Below are 14904 nucleotides of genomic sequence, written 5' to 3' on the forward strand. Positions count from 1 at the left end.
TTAACCATTACAAGAACTAATGTTTGGAGTCACCTACTGATCTCACTTCATCTCAGCACTGAGAGACTCTCATCAAGCACAACAAATAAACATGCACAAGTCATATCTCCTGTGCACTGACTTATTGTTGCAGGCTGTAATCAAAATGTCCCATCCAAATATATATAAGTGCTATAACAAGTCTCAGTCAGGTTAACGCAGTACACGTTGCAAGGGTTTTTAAATAATATAATCAATAAAAATAAAACAGATAGAATAGAAAAAGATTAGAGCAAGCTTGTGTTAAGAGGTTTTTTTTTTGTATATAAAAAATGAAAAGAAAATATAATACAAAAAGATTAGAAAGATTTTTATTTTTTTATTTTTTTTATAAAGACGGAAGAAATGGGTTTTAAGCCGATTCTTGAAGATGGCTAAGGACTCAGCTGCTCAGATTGAGTTGGGGAGGTCTTTCCACCAGGAGGGAACATTTAATATAAAAGTCTAATTATTTATTTGTTGATTTTTAAAATTTCAGATCTTGCAGGTGGTACAAGATTAAAATCCAGTTGAAACGTTGCAAAGGAAAGGGAAGTTGGAGTTGTGTTCTGGTGTTCGTCTGTCGAGATAAACAAATTATAAGTAGGCCTAGCTTGTGAGTCACATCTCTTTACACATCAACATTTTTTTATTTTTGTTTTTTAAGTGTGCATGAAGAGATTTTGTTAGATTCAGAAAGGAGAGTCTTTATCTTGCCCTCAGTTCAATCTTTTCGGATCGTATTATTATCTAGTTACACACAGCCCTTTTTAATTCCAAACTGCTGATGTGGCATAAAGTGACATTGACAGAATGTTTCTTAAAAAAGGTCACATTCAACGTAGGCTACACAATAGTTAGTTCTCATACAACTCTACTTTCATTACAGTGTTGGAGAAAGTTTTCATTGTCCATAAAGTATTAAAGATCATGATAAATGTATGTCTCCATCTGCTGGTCAAACTTATAAAGCATTTTAAAGTTGGCCTTGACGCTCTAACAGAATCTTGCGGAAGAACATTGTAGCCGGAACTACTTCTCTCTGTTTATGTCCATGACTAATCACGCAGATGCTGGTCTACTCCGCAGCGGTTCCAGACTGAAATGGTCCGAATATAAAACCTTTTTATAGATGTACCATCGTAACGATTCAGGATAATTCATAAACACGGATTGAAACATGGATTCAAAATGTACTCACTATATATACATTTACTTTATGAAAACAAAACATTTATAGACTGAAGCTACTGAACCATAACCATGGTATTGCTTGCTTGGGGATGTGTATGACCCTGTCCCATCACTGCCTTCACAACATGACTGCATCATTCCAGGTCTAGTCTCATCTGCACTGTTCGCCAGCCATGGGCAGCTTCAAAGCATGCAATGGCTATCCACGTCTCAGAGCTACACTGGCCTGGTTCCCCAGTGGTTCCTCTCATGGTTGCCCAGAAGCAAAAACTTTGATGTCCCAGAGGTACCAGCTATGGTGATCCAGGTGTCCCAGTCTCGCTGTCTTGGTAGAATAACTTCCTGTAGTGGCTACCTGGTCCTCAACTCCTTGTCACAACTGCACACTCACAAAAGCTTGTCCTGTACAACAAGGTCCAATCTCAGATATTCTTCTTATGGCTGTCCAAAATGCTATATGCTCCATGTGATCTATGCCCCAGGTACCAGACATTTCTGTAATGGCTGTCCCAAACTCTCCATGTAATGTTTTCTGAGTACCAGAAGTTCTCGAAAAGACCACTAGTTCCAGTACTCCTGGCTGCCCCAATACAAGATCTCACCAAATGAAGTGAATGTGTTTTGGTTATTTATTTAGCCTACTTATTTTTATACTACTGTAACGTCTCATTTTCATTTAGGATATGAATTCATCTCTGTTAAATACTTGATGTTTAATGTCTGAAAGGAAGAAAAACAGATTGCATTTTAAACTGTAATGATGAAAATGTGAAAAAAAGATGACATGGGTGTTTTAGGCTTCTGTAATTTCCTGTAATTTGCTACATTTTATGAGTATTTTTATTGTGACTGCATCTGCCCGTCAACTCTTTATAGAGTTGAAATGCTCTCGTACTCCAGAAGGTGGCGATAGAGAAGCATCTCTGTGCACCTCCAGCAGTCGCATCGACGACTTTTATCAGCTTTATCACAATGTGAATGTCATGCACATGATGTAAGCTTAAAATACCATCGCCATTCATTTCCTTCAGTTATTTCATTTTTATCCTCACATTTTATAAAAGAGGTTATATGGCTAAATGTTTGTTTATTCTTGAACAACGAAAGTTAACAAATGTCCTCATATGTTTGCATTAATTATTCCCCAGACCATATTTATAGTTATAGCTGGACAAATATTTCCAGAGACCATAATAGTTAATATTCACATTCTTATTTATTATTATTATTATTTTTATTTAATAGACGTTCTCTTCGGATGAATGTATTGTGCATTTTCAAAAATGTACAATAAATAAGCTACATAAATAATTCAGAAACCTAACTAGCCTAAATATTCATGCAGAATGCTGCATGAATTTCCCAAAACTGCCTGTTCATTTTGATTCCTGTGCCGTATCCATTTGTAAATTCATGCGAAACTTTGCTGAGTTCGCATAAGCTGTAGGACGGCAGTGGGGGAGTTTCGTGCAATTAGAATAACTTCATGTTGAGTGATGATAATGCATCATTAACTTTTGTCCAAACCAAACGTTTCGTTTCATTAACAAAGACAATTTCCATCCAAATACATTTAGATGTTTATTTCAGCTGTCATCAACTGAGATTTTGAGTCAAATGTCTAGTTTTCTCCAGAAAGTTGCTTTATATGTTGGTTTCAATCGTTGAATTAAATCATCTTAAATTTACAATAACGTTGTGATCCACTTAAATTACAGTACCAAGACAGCATACAGTTTGTTATGCTATTAAACAATAAAACTACACTGTCATAGACTAGCAATAATGAAAAAAAAAATTCTTAATGATTTCAGATAGCCAAACTGTTTTAAATTTAATGCAATTTATTACGCTTTTTGATGAAAACAATGGTTTTATGCTTTTTTACGTTTTACATTTTTGCTGTTTAGTTATTGTGCGTTTTATAACTGTTTTACTTATATACTGCAAGCAACCCGTTATTCCAATGGCAGATCCTAACGTAAACAACTGACCCATTACTATGTGACAACATGCCCCGCTATCGTACGAGCTGTAGGCCTCTTTTTTTCCCTCCGGGGATTAGCGGTAAAAAGGTTCGGTAGGTCTTATTTGATTTGATTTGATTATCAAATTATTAAAATAATTATAATAATTATTAATTATATATTAAAAGTTTGACCATTAGCCACTTATGCATAACTAAATAATTTTAGTATTATGATCTTTTTCTCTTTTTTTTTCTTTTTTGAATAAGTAGGCTACCCTTGTTTTTAATCTTTAGTTGTTGTTTTTTTTTTTTTTTTTTTTTGGTTCAGCATGAAACTCAAATGCTTATCACATGAATGACCTCGACGTCAGATCGATGCATATTGGATGAAGTTAATTGAGGAGAAGTGTGACAGTGGGAGGGGTTGCCAACCAGCAGCTCTTTCACTGCATGCGCCCTGGACATGTTAAATACCCCTCCCCTGACGCGCACTCGGGCACTCTCGAGTAAACCCTCGGAGACGAGCACACCCAGCGGGTCTGTTCGGAGAAGCTCATGTTTCTAGAGGGAGAGCGGATTATGAACGCGTTCGGGCAGCAGCCGTCGAGCCAGCAGACCAGTCCTCTCCAGCACCACAACGCGCAGGACATCCTGGACATGACCGTGTACTGCGACACCAACTTCAGCATGTACCAACAGAACCTCCATCACCACCACCATCACGCGCAGAGGCCACCTGCGCATCCTTCCAGCTACGGCCTGGGCGAATACACCTCAGCCACAGCCAACCCTTACCTGTGGATGAACAGCCCGGGCATTACCTCATCCCCCTACCTCTCAGGCCCGAACGTAGGCTCTTACATTCAGCCAGGATTTGGGTCGAACCAGAGGCAGTTCCTTCCTCCTCCCACGGGCTTCGGAAGCGCGGATCTCGGCTGGCTGTCCATTTCAAGTCAGCAAGAACTTTTCAAGATGGTCAGACCGCCTTATTCCTATTCAGCGCTGATTGCGATGGCTATTCAGAACACGCAGGATAAGAAACTGACGCTCAGTCAGATTTATCAGTATGTGGCGGACAACTTTCCTTTTTATAAGAAAAGCAAAGCCGGATGGCAGAACTCCATAAGACACAATCTATCCTTGAACGATTGTTTCAAGAAAGTAGCGCGGGATGAGGACGACCCTGGTAAGTTTGAATGCTCTTTCTTTTTCAAGAATTCGAATTCGAGTTTGGCGCGCGTAATTACGCGCTAGGTTTTAGTGCAATACTAACTTGTTCCCTTTTTTTTTAAGGAAAAGGAAATTACTGGACTTTGGACCCCAACTGCGAGAAAATGTTCGATAACGGCAACTTCAGAAGGAAGAGGAAGAGAAGAGCTGACGGAAACGCCAGTAGCCCGTCGGTAAAATCCGAGGACGCGCTTAAATTGTCGGACACGGCGAGTCTAATGAGCGCGTCCCCGCAGAGCCTCCAGAACTCTCCGACCTCAAGCGATCCCAAATCTTCCCCCTCACCGTCCGCAGAGCACACCCCGTGTTTTAACAATTTCATCGGTAACATGAACTCAATAATAACTGGAAACGGCAACGGGATCAGAAGCAGAGACGTCAGTTCTGGACACTTGGGGGATTTTACGCACGGCATGTCTGGACATGAAACTGCCTCTTCATCAGAACCAGCACATCTCAGCACCAACAGACTGAACTACTACTCAGCATCCCATAATAACAGTAGCCTGATCAACTCGCTCTCCAACCATTTCAGTGTCAATAACCTCATATACAGCCGGGAGGGAACAGAAGTTTAGAGTTTGTGAACCTCTAATGTGCTCTGTGAGTACATGGACAATACTTCATTTCTATACACGCTCACCTCAGTCGCACAATTCATTTTAATTCAGACTCTCTGGTGTTTTGGGATGCATCAACAAGTGGATTTGCAACATTTATATTTATTCTGCAATGAATAAATGTAACCTTACACCTAACTGTGATACTTAACAAGTAAACATGTCTATTTCCTAGGCCACCATAACAAGTGCCTTCAGTTTTTTGTAGAACAAATGTAGATATATTTTATTTAAATGGAATGTTTTGGATTTGTAAATAAACGTGCATATATCTGAAGTTCCTGTATCATCGATTTCTGTTTATTTGCTGTTTATATGCATGATGATTTCCCATTATCTGCTCAGTGGCACAACAAACAAACACATACCTAGTGCATCTCAGTGTGTTCCCACGCGATCAGCGGGTGGCCGCAGAGATGCACATAACTGTAACAGCAATTAAGACGTTTGCATGTTTATGTAGTTTGTTTACAGTAGCTTGCAATTATATATAGTTTGCTTTTGGATGGCTACAATCAAACAGGCAGTTTACTGACAACTTTTAATTAGCTTTTGCACTAAAGTACAGTTTAGTTTTGAACAGTGGCATTGAAAGATCAGATTACACTTTAAATTTTTAGTGCAAATGTGTTGATGTGTTCTTTCTGAAAGCCTAAATTTCAAGGTAATTTAACCAGCGCCCATCTTTTTCCCATAACAGCTCAACTCCAGCAAACATATTGAGTTGACAATTATTTATGAAAAGAATTTCAGGTTTAATCGAGCGTTTGAATTAATCCGTGCCCCTGCTGTGTCCTCTCCTCCTAATTGCTTTCTGCAAAAAGCCAGACACATTTAACTCTTCCCTGTCCTCATTATCTCAGGGAAGTTTTTCAGTCTGTTTATTTACTGTACAAGCTCCGGCATTGAATGGCACAGACTCAACTGGGTGATGGTGTAAATAGCCTTATATGATCCACCAGTTTATCTAGAGATTCAACTTCCCCTTCTACCATTAACTCATGTCCACTCTGACCTGCATGAAAACAGTAGGTGAGACAGAGACATTTTCCGCTTGTCGCTTTGCATGCAGCTGAATTAGACAAGTCATCACAGCTTCATATCTGGAGAGTTCAAAAGTTCGGCTGTTTGTCTAGGAGACTTTTATTTACTCTCGACTCATTTAAAGGTGTATAAAAATCCCAAAGTTTGGTGAATGTTAACATTAGGTATGAAAACATTATTTCTGAATTTTCTCACTTTTTGTTTAAATGTTTAAAAAATAATTATTGGTTATAAATGTTAGAGGAAAGATTATAGGAAAATCCCATTTAATCAGTTTGCAAATAATATGGGAAAATTACGTTTTGGTCTGAAACATATCTTTAATTGAACATCCAGAAATGTTTCAGAAAAGCATTCCATAAAGGATGCATAAATGCTGATTCTGAATGCTACCGAAGACACAACAAACAAATAATGTTTTTATCATAATTTTGAGTGAACCTTTGCCTAAATGTTCTTAGAATTTTTCTGTTAGCTGTGATGTTGTAAGGTTTACATTATCCTCAACCTTTAAGACAGGATCGATTGACTCTAAGGATCTTGAGTTGTTATACTGATCTTTGGAGATGATTGAAAAAATGTCTTATCGCATCATTTAAAGTTTAACATTTCTGGGTTCTTTAAAGCAGTTTAAATCTGTTTCTAACAAACAGACCAATTTTTGTACTTATAAAGGCTCTAGTGTCACATGAGACTGTAAAACCCCATTGTTTTACTTTTCATCTTGAGGAGTGAAGCTCAAAAATGTATATGGTTTTTCAACTTTTTTTTTTTTTGGTTCCTGCTCATGGTCTTATTTCAAAGTCAGTCTACTCCAGGTCCCATATAAAATAAATAAAATGAAAATAAACACAGGCCTTACTGCAGTACAACTGAATTGGCTCCGTTGTCTGGGATAAAGCAGAACTGACAGGAGGTTCGTGTCCACGGTGCTGGAACACAAACGGATCTGGCATCATCAGAGACACCCTGCCGCTCTCTAGTGAAAACACAGAACAAATGAAAGCACTCAAAGCACATTTCCCCTCCGTGCGTCTTTGTTCTAACAAAGGACATTGTTGTTCCACTACTGCAGGATAGATTCTCATAGTGACAATATATCTGTGGTGAGAAGAATATGCAATTGAAATGGACATAAATGAGACCAAATGACATGCAATTAGCCTAATTCATTTATAAAACACTATAGGGTTGATTATTAATAAGAATGTCTAAGATGATCAAATATAAAAATGTTACTTTAACAATCTTAGTTTAGACTATAAGTGCCTTCAATCCTAAGTTAAAAAATGTAGCCTACAATTCATGGGGTGTTATACGTTTTAGGGTCCATGGTTCTGTTTGTTTCAGTTTTCTCATGTGGTATCTTATATATATATATATATATATATATATATATATATATATATATATATATATATATATATATATATATATATATATTGAAAACACAGAAATTATAAATTATTGTGAAAACACAGAAAATTAGCCTAATTAAAAGTTATCATTATAGATAAGTCTTGATGCATTTTTCAATAAAGCAGAACAAGCTGAACTGTAAAATTGCAGTTAAAGTAAGAGAAACTAAAAACTGTCCGTTTGTTTTTATTCATCCTTATTAAAGCTGGTTTCATTTGCTTGCATTATTGTGCAAACTGCGTCCAACAGACGCGAGACTGTTAAATATTATACTCTATTCATGTGTTACAGATTGATAATGACGTCATCAAGCATCGATACCCCCAGATAGCTGATGCTAAAATCATATGAATGCGTTAATGCTAAAGTGACATTAAGAAAATTTAGGTTACAACATGTTATGATGAGTGTGATTTCATCAAGTACAACATGTTCCTGGATCAACATTCCATTCAACCAATCAGAATTCAGATATAACTGTTCAGGAAATATCTGTTTTAGGCTTGAAATCAGGGTTAGGTGCTTCTACACTCTTGTTAATCAGCTATCATTTCCCACTGATTTTAGGAATATATTATGGGTAGGGTTTGGTCTAGGGATCGGGATTGGGTTAAATCTATATTTTTTATAATAATGTTGATCCAGGTTTAACAAAAGATGTTGATCCAGGAGCATGTCATTCTTGGCAAAATCTCGGCGACCAGATATATATATGTATATATCCATCTATCTATCTATCTATCTATCTATCTATCTATCTATCTATCTATCTATCTATCTATCTATCTATCTCTCTCTCTCTCTCTCTCTCTCTCTCTCTCCCTCTCCCTCTCTCTCTCTCTCTCTCTCTCTCTATATATATATTTATATATATATATATATATATATATATATAGAGAGAGAGAGAGAGAGAGAGAGAGAGAGAGAGAGAGAGAGAGAGATAGATAGATGGATAGATTGATATAGATATATAGATATATAGATATAACGATATTAGCCTAAAGGTTTGTCGTCATAGCTAGCTGTCACTTGTTGAAAATGACTTTATACCATTTATTATTTACAATATTGGTTGGCCAATGTATTAATTTATTGATGTTTTTGTATTTTTTATACTATTTTTATAACTTTTTAAAACCTCTGTTGGTGTTACAGGCATTTTGTCAATCATTCATTCATGCATAAACAAACAAAAAAGATCTAAGTGCATTCAACAAATCTTGCCAATGAATGTCGGAGTATTGTTGGAATTATTCATCTTCTTCTACTTTTTCTTCTATTTTTATAAATATCAACATAAGTAGTCAGAATTTAGCCTATGCATAATTATATTTCCTTGACCTTTACTATCATGTGGTAAATCTTGAATATTTTCCCTCACAGATGAACACTGATTTGCATGCTGAAGGTCCAGACTGACCGCGGGGCCCCTGGGGACCCTCACCCTTCACCTTTCTCATATCCCAGGTGCCATACTCCCGTTTGTGAGGTGATGATGCCCTGGGGCAGGGATTGGCCAGCATGTCTCTCTGTGGGGGTCTCAATGGGTGCTGATGTTCTTCTGGTCCTCCTCCAGTGAGGAAAAACTATAATCATAGGGTTAAACTCAAAACAAAACTAGAGCTTCATCTTAACACGGACTGTTGAGACTTCAGTGCTAAGATTATTCTAATCTAATCCAATCTGATAATCTGATCTAATCTAATCTAATCCCGTTTTCCTTGAGCAGGAAGAGGAAATATCACTTTCTACTGACATCTGACACCTAATCCTTGCCCAAGAATCCCGGGAAAGGGACGTTATGAAAGGTGAGGGGTTTTGAAACCATGCATCGATTCATTCAAATCAATGCATTTGTCTATACAACGCTGGAAGGGTTTGGAAGATATTATTGTTTGTGTGGCTTCATGCTTTTTAATTTCCAAATAGTCCAGAGATCAGGTACTATGTGTGGGTTTGTAAAGATGAACCATGTTTGAGGAGTCATGTTACTGATAAGACTCGGCCTGGAGAAGTGCAGTCACTCAGCGACTCACAGATTGAGACCAAACTGATGAGTAACTGGAGGATAGTGTTGCACTCTGGGACGTGTGAAACACCAAAGCCATTAGTTATTCTGAATTAAACCTATTAACTTGCATTTATGGTAAGGCAATCAATTACATTTACTAAATGCACTTGCATTTAAATATTTGGGCGCAACTACTCATTCTGACAACTTTAAGATTTTCTATATTTTAGAATAAAACATTATTCATTTATTTCAGTGGAAAATTGGGCAAAAAGTGTTTGTGACATATCAGGACACAACTCTGTATAATGACATGGGTATAACACAGGTATTACAAGGAGAGGGTAACTTATGAGGACAAAAACCATGTCCCCATTTTTCAAAACGCTTATAAATCATACAGAATGAGTTTTTTTTTTTTTTTTTTTTTTTTTTTTTTTTTGAGAAAGTAAAAATGCACAAAGTTTCCTGTGAGGGTTAGGGTTAGGTGTAGGGTTGGTGTAGGGCCATAGAATATACAGTTTGTACAATATAAAACCATTACCCCTATGGGATGAACCATATGTGTGTATATGTAGTTTTAGATTTTTTTAATGCTTATTTACCACTATTGAATGACTTCATAATATGTATAGAGAGAGAGAGAGAGAGCTTTAGAATTTTTGAATTTTATATTTATATATATATATATATACTTAAAAAAATAAAAAGTTTGATAATGAAATTCATACAATCTAAATCAAATAAGTGTATGTCATTAGATATAATACAATGCATCCTTTCCTATGTGTCCAACCTTTGGTACTGTATATCAGCAGTCTAGAAATGTAAATTAGATGTAAATTAGCAGTTATACTGGACTAAAGTCAATCAATTTGATGTAGATGATAGCATATTGGTAAAACCTTAATGTAACTATATTTTAATAATGATCTCATTGGAAAGACCTGACTTTTCTGTTTTATCTTGCATTTAAAGCATGAACATGATACCATTACTGCCCAGTCAGCTCTATCAAAACAGACCCATAACTTACAGTAGTGATGGTTCAGTCATCCTACGGTCTGTTCATCACTGTCAAACCCATAATACAGTAAATGTTGTGTCTGGATCCTGTGCAACGTGTCCCTTCTCGTAACCCAGCTTTATCACCAAACGAATGCGCGATATGAAACCGACTCCGTCTGACCTGGAGAACATGATAGTTCAGACACTTATTCTGTCTTCATCCGACCTGACGTTCAACATCTGCTTGTAGCAGTCAGCAGGAATTAGGAGGCTAATATCTCATACCGCTGCGAGATCTCTGGAGGAAGTTTAATGTTTAAGGCCGCAACACGCGGCTGGGAACATCGGCTCCTCGCAGCTCTGTCAAAAACATGAAGCATACATTCGATATCTGAGGATAATGGTCATCTAATGGCATGACTCTGGTATGGTTTCATCAGACTCCTTGCTGGGTCCATAAAAGAGGTAATGTATGGGCTGATAATGGCGTGAGATCCAGAGAACGACCCAGCAGAATCCATATGGATGCGTTTATATAGAGCCAAACCTGTATAAGCTCTCTGAGCTGTCAGCACTTGACATGCAATATGATTTAGCCACTGTGTTGGGAATATTGGTGTGATGGGACTGATATATGGCTACTGGGAAATACTGCGTGCATCAGTGACTGGATGAAAAAATGGCTGTGAAAAAAAACAAAAGAAAGCAGTTTAATGCAGTTTCAAGGTATTTTCACACCCTCATGCTGAGCTCTGCAGCATTCTGCTGTTGAAAACGGTTTATTTTGTCGGATTGATTGTGCTTTTCTAGTTTTTAGTTGTGAGAGAACTTGTTCATTTGCCATATTTTGTGATGGGAACGTGATGTCTTTAGTGAGGCATGATAGCCAAGACTGTTCATTTTCAGTGACACTTTATAATAAGGTCTTATTTGGTAACATCCCTTACAAAAGGAAAATATATTTACCAATATATTTCTTAAAATGTATTGTGATATATTGTAATATATTATTTTTCCTTTTTATTTTCTAATATTTTATATATTTGAATACATTTAATAGTATATTGATGATACATATATTATATAATATATTGCAAAATATACAAATGATTGCCGCTTTCAATATATTGGAAAAATAAATATATATAAGAATATATGCCTAATATATTACATGATAATTTCCAATATACTGCAATATATTTTTGTTTCATTAGGGATTTGTTAACGCATTAAAGAAGTTCACCTTAAAATAAGAATTAGCGCACAGTTTTCTCTGACCAAGATGTTGATGAGTTTGTTTCTTCATGGGAACAGATATAGTCCTTCGTGTTCCTTCATGCAAAAATCAGTGTGTTTGTAAAAGTTAATTAAAACTTACAATTTTCAACTTATGCATGATAAAATATGCAGATAAAGGGGTCATGACGTGAAAAAACAAATTTTACTTAGTGCAGACATCATTTATCTGTGGCTTGTGTCAGAATACATTGTGACCATTTATACAGCGCAAAAGATCTACACTGGTGGTGAGTTTAATTGAAGACCTGTAGAGAAGTGAGTTCACTGACACATCATTGTTCAATTATTGTTTGTGTATATTAGGGCAAATCTCATGCCACCTGTCTACTAAACTAAAACTAATTCAGAAATTAAGCCTATATTGTTTTTATGAATATTTTAAAATAAATGATGATTCAATTCTAAAGTGTTTCTATCTTGTTAGTATTTATTTAGATTTTTGCTTTTTTATATTTAAAATAAAAGTTACTGCATTTATTTAAAAAATCATATTTATATAATATTTATGCTGTATTACAATAGTTATCTAATGAGAATGAAGATTTAATGTCAGATAATATTTAAAAAGCCATGTAAAAAATGTTGTTACTTAAAAATGCTGATTTTAATTATATATACTAATAATATATATAATATATATAATCTAATATATATATATATATATATATATATATATATATATATATATATATATATATATATATATATATATATATATATATAGATATATAGATAAATTATAGATATTATTAATTAAATATGAAAATAGTATTACTATTATTAAACGATAAATTAATAAAATCTGATTAAATGTAATATATGCAACTATGATTACATTAACTATGACTATTATTACATTTATATTAAATATGACTTTTTAACCGTAAGAATATAAAGACATTTCTGTAGAAATAGCATGTGGCATTTTAATAAGTATGACAGAATACATACATAAATATGGCCATAATATTGGCTAAATATGTGTCAATGATCATGTAGTCATGAAAATTTGAGACATTTTTCTTTTTAAATATCACACAGATGTTTAGCTTAGCTTATCTAAATGGTGACATTGCATAGATTTTTCACAGTTTTTATATAAAACTAGCTCTAAATATTGCAGACTAACCCTAAGATATTTATTTATTTATTTTTCCTTTTTTTTTTTTTTTACAGTTGCTGTATAATGAGCCTTTTTAAAATCTTTATTTTTATACTCTTTTTACATATGAGGATGTCTCCCAAAATAGCGGGAGTTTGTCAGGTCCGTCTCACTCTGGGAACAAATTTGTCTCCAAAATATGGTTTAGTAGGAATAGAAACACCCATGAATGTCATGTCTTCATTGTCTTAGCTGCATTGCAGTGCTCTTCCATACAGGTAGAGTACGACCTCCACCCCCAAACCATGCATCAGTCTGAGAGTGTTGTATCCTCTGCAGGCCTGGGTAAGCCTCAGATGACCCATTGCTGAGGGGTCTAAGTGACACCCTTTCTAAAGAGGCCAGACATGCCTCTACCACACCACACCCTTTGTGTTCGGGACTAATCCAGCCTGCACTTCAAGGCTGGCCCGGACTTCAGAGGAATCCGCTATCAATCTAAAGAAGAGAAGAAAGAGTGCCCCCCAAGCCCCCCACTCCCTCAGTGAATTACTGTGATAAGGTGCTCATCCTCATAACACTCATTATTATATATTTGGTGAAGATCATCCTGTGGTCGACATCAAAGGGCTCGCTGAATTTCAGGAGGAACAAAAAAACTGCTGATGAACAGATTTTGGAAGTGAACATGGTTCAAATTTTAAGGGAGTTTTTACAATGGACTCCAGTTTGAAGGAACCAAGTGTGAATAAAGTGAAAAAGAAATGGTTTGCATTCACATTGTTCTACTTTAGTGTATATATAAACACCTACAAAAAAAAATGGCATTATTATTTGATCAAAATGCAATAAAAATGTAATATCGTTAAATATTAATACAGTAATGCATTTAAAACATTCTATTTAAATACATTGTAAAATGCAATTAATTCCTGTGATGAAAAGCTGTATTTTCAGCATCATGATCCTTCAGATTCTTATTTGGTGCACACAAAATATTTCTTATTATTGTCATTATTATTATTGATGAACAGAAAGTTCAAAGGATGTTCATTTAAAATAGCATTATAAATGTCTTTATGGGCATTTTTACACAAATTGATGTGTCCTTGTTGAATAAAAATATTCATTATAAACAACTTATATATATATATATATAAATAACAATATGCTTATACGGTATAAATAAAATGAACAATTAAATGCAAAATATGGGTTAAATACACAATTTTGTGTGTGCCTATCTGTTGCGTGTTTTAATGGTTGTGAGGTATACACAAAACAACTTAATTTCCTGCAATTCTGGCCAGGATGTTGTCATGTGACCACATTCCATTGCCATGACATCATATCGGGTGAGAGACGGGTGATGCTGACAGCTCATCCCATGAACGTTTTAAATGGGCCATGCTCAGCTTTGATGAGTAGCCTGTTTTTAGCAGAAGCGTAATGCGCCGGATGACACTCAGATCACAGACCGCAGTGAAAGACAGCAGACGGACTCTTCAGACAGACTTGAGTGTGAAGCTTTACCATCCTCGAGGAAGATCAGACACAGAGAGGGATGATGTACGATGAGGAAGAGTAAGAGACAACTATAGCATTCCCAGCTGTTGTCTCAGAGAACCAGCTGGTGTTTGATTACCAACACGACTCCTCATAAAACGTCTCAAGCCAAACTAAAGAGATCTGGATTTGCAGCTCCTCATAATAGTTTATCAAAGAACCACTTGTTCCTAATAAACTAAGATAAGGTTACACTTTCTTTTCCAAACTGTCGTGCATCTCTACTGATAAAAATATGATGAGTAGGTTAACTGAATTTTTTTATTTGTTTTGTTGGATTGCTATCACATCAACTACTGCAGTATTCCAAATCGTATAATATTTATATACGATTATAATACTTATCTGAATTTTATGTTTCAATATTTTTCATTTTTATTTTTAGTCTTCTGACATTTTAATTATAATTTTTTATTTCAGTTTT

General features: G+C 35.5%; 1 pseudogene; it reads left to right on the forward strand.

The window, feature by feature from the left end:
- Positions 1 to 3629: 3629 nt before the first annotated feature.
- Positions 3630 to 5302, forward strand: LOC127969439 (forkhead box protein I1c-like; annotated as a pseudogene).
- The last annotated feature ends 9602 nt before the right edge of the window (positions 5303 to 14904 follow it).

The sequence above is a fragment of the Carassius gibelio genome, chromosome B12 (genome assembly GCF_023724105.1).
Source record: "Carassius gibelio isolate Cgi1373 ecotype wild population from Czech Republic chromosome B12, carGib1.2-hapl.c, whole genome shotgun sequence".
In the NCBI taxonomy this organism is placed as follows: Eukaryota; Metazoa; Chordata; class Actinopteri; order Cypriniformes; family Cyprinidae; genus Carassius; species Carassius gibelio.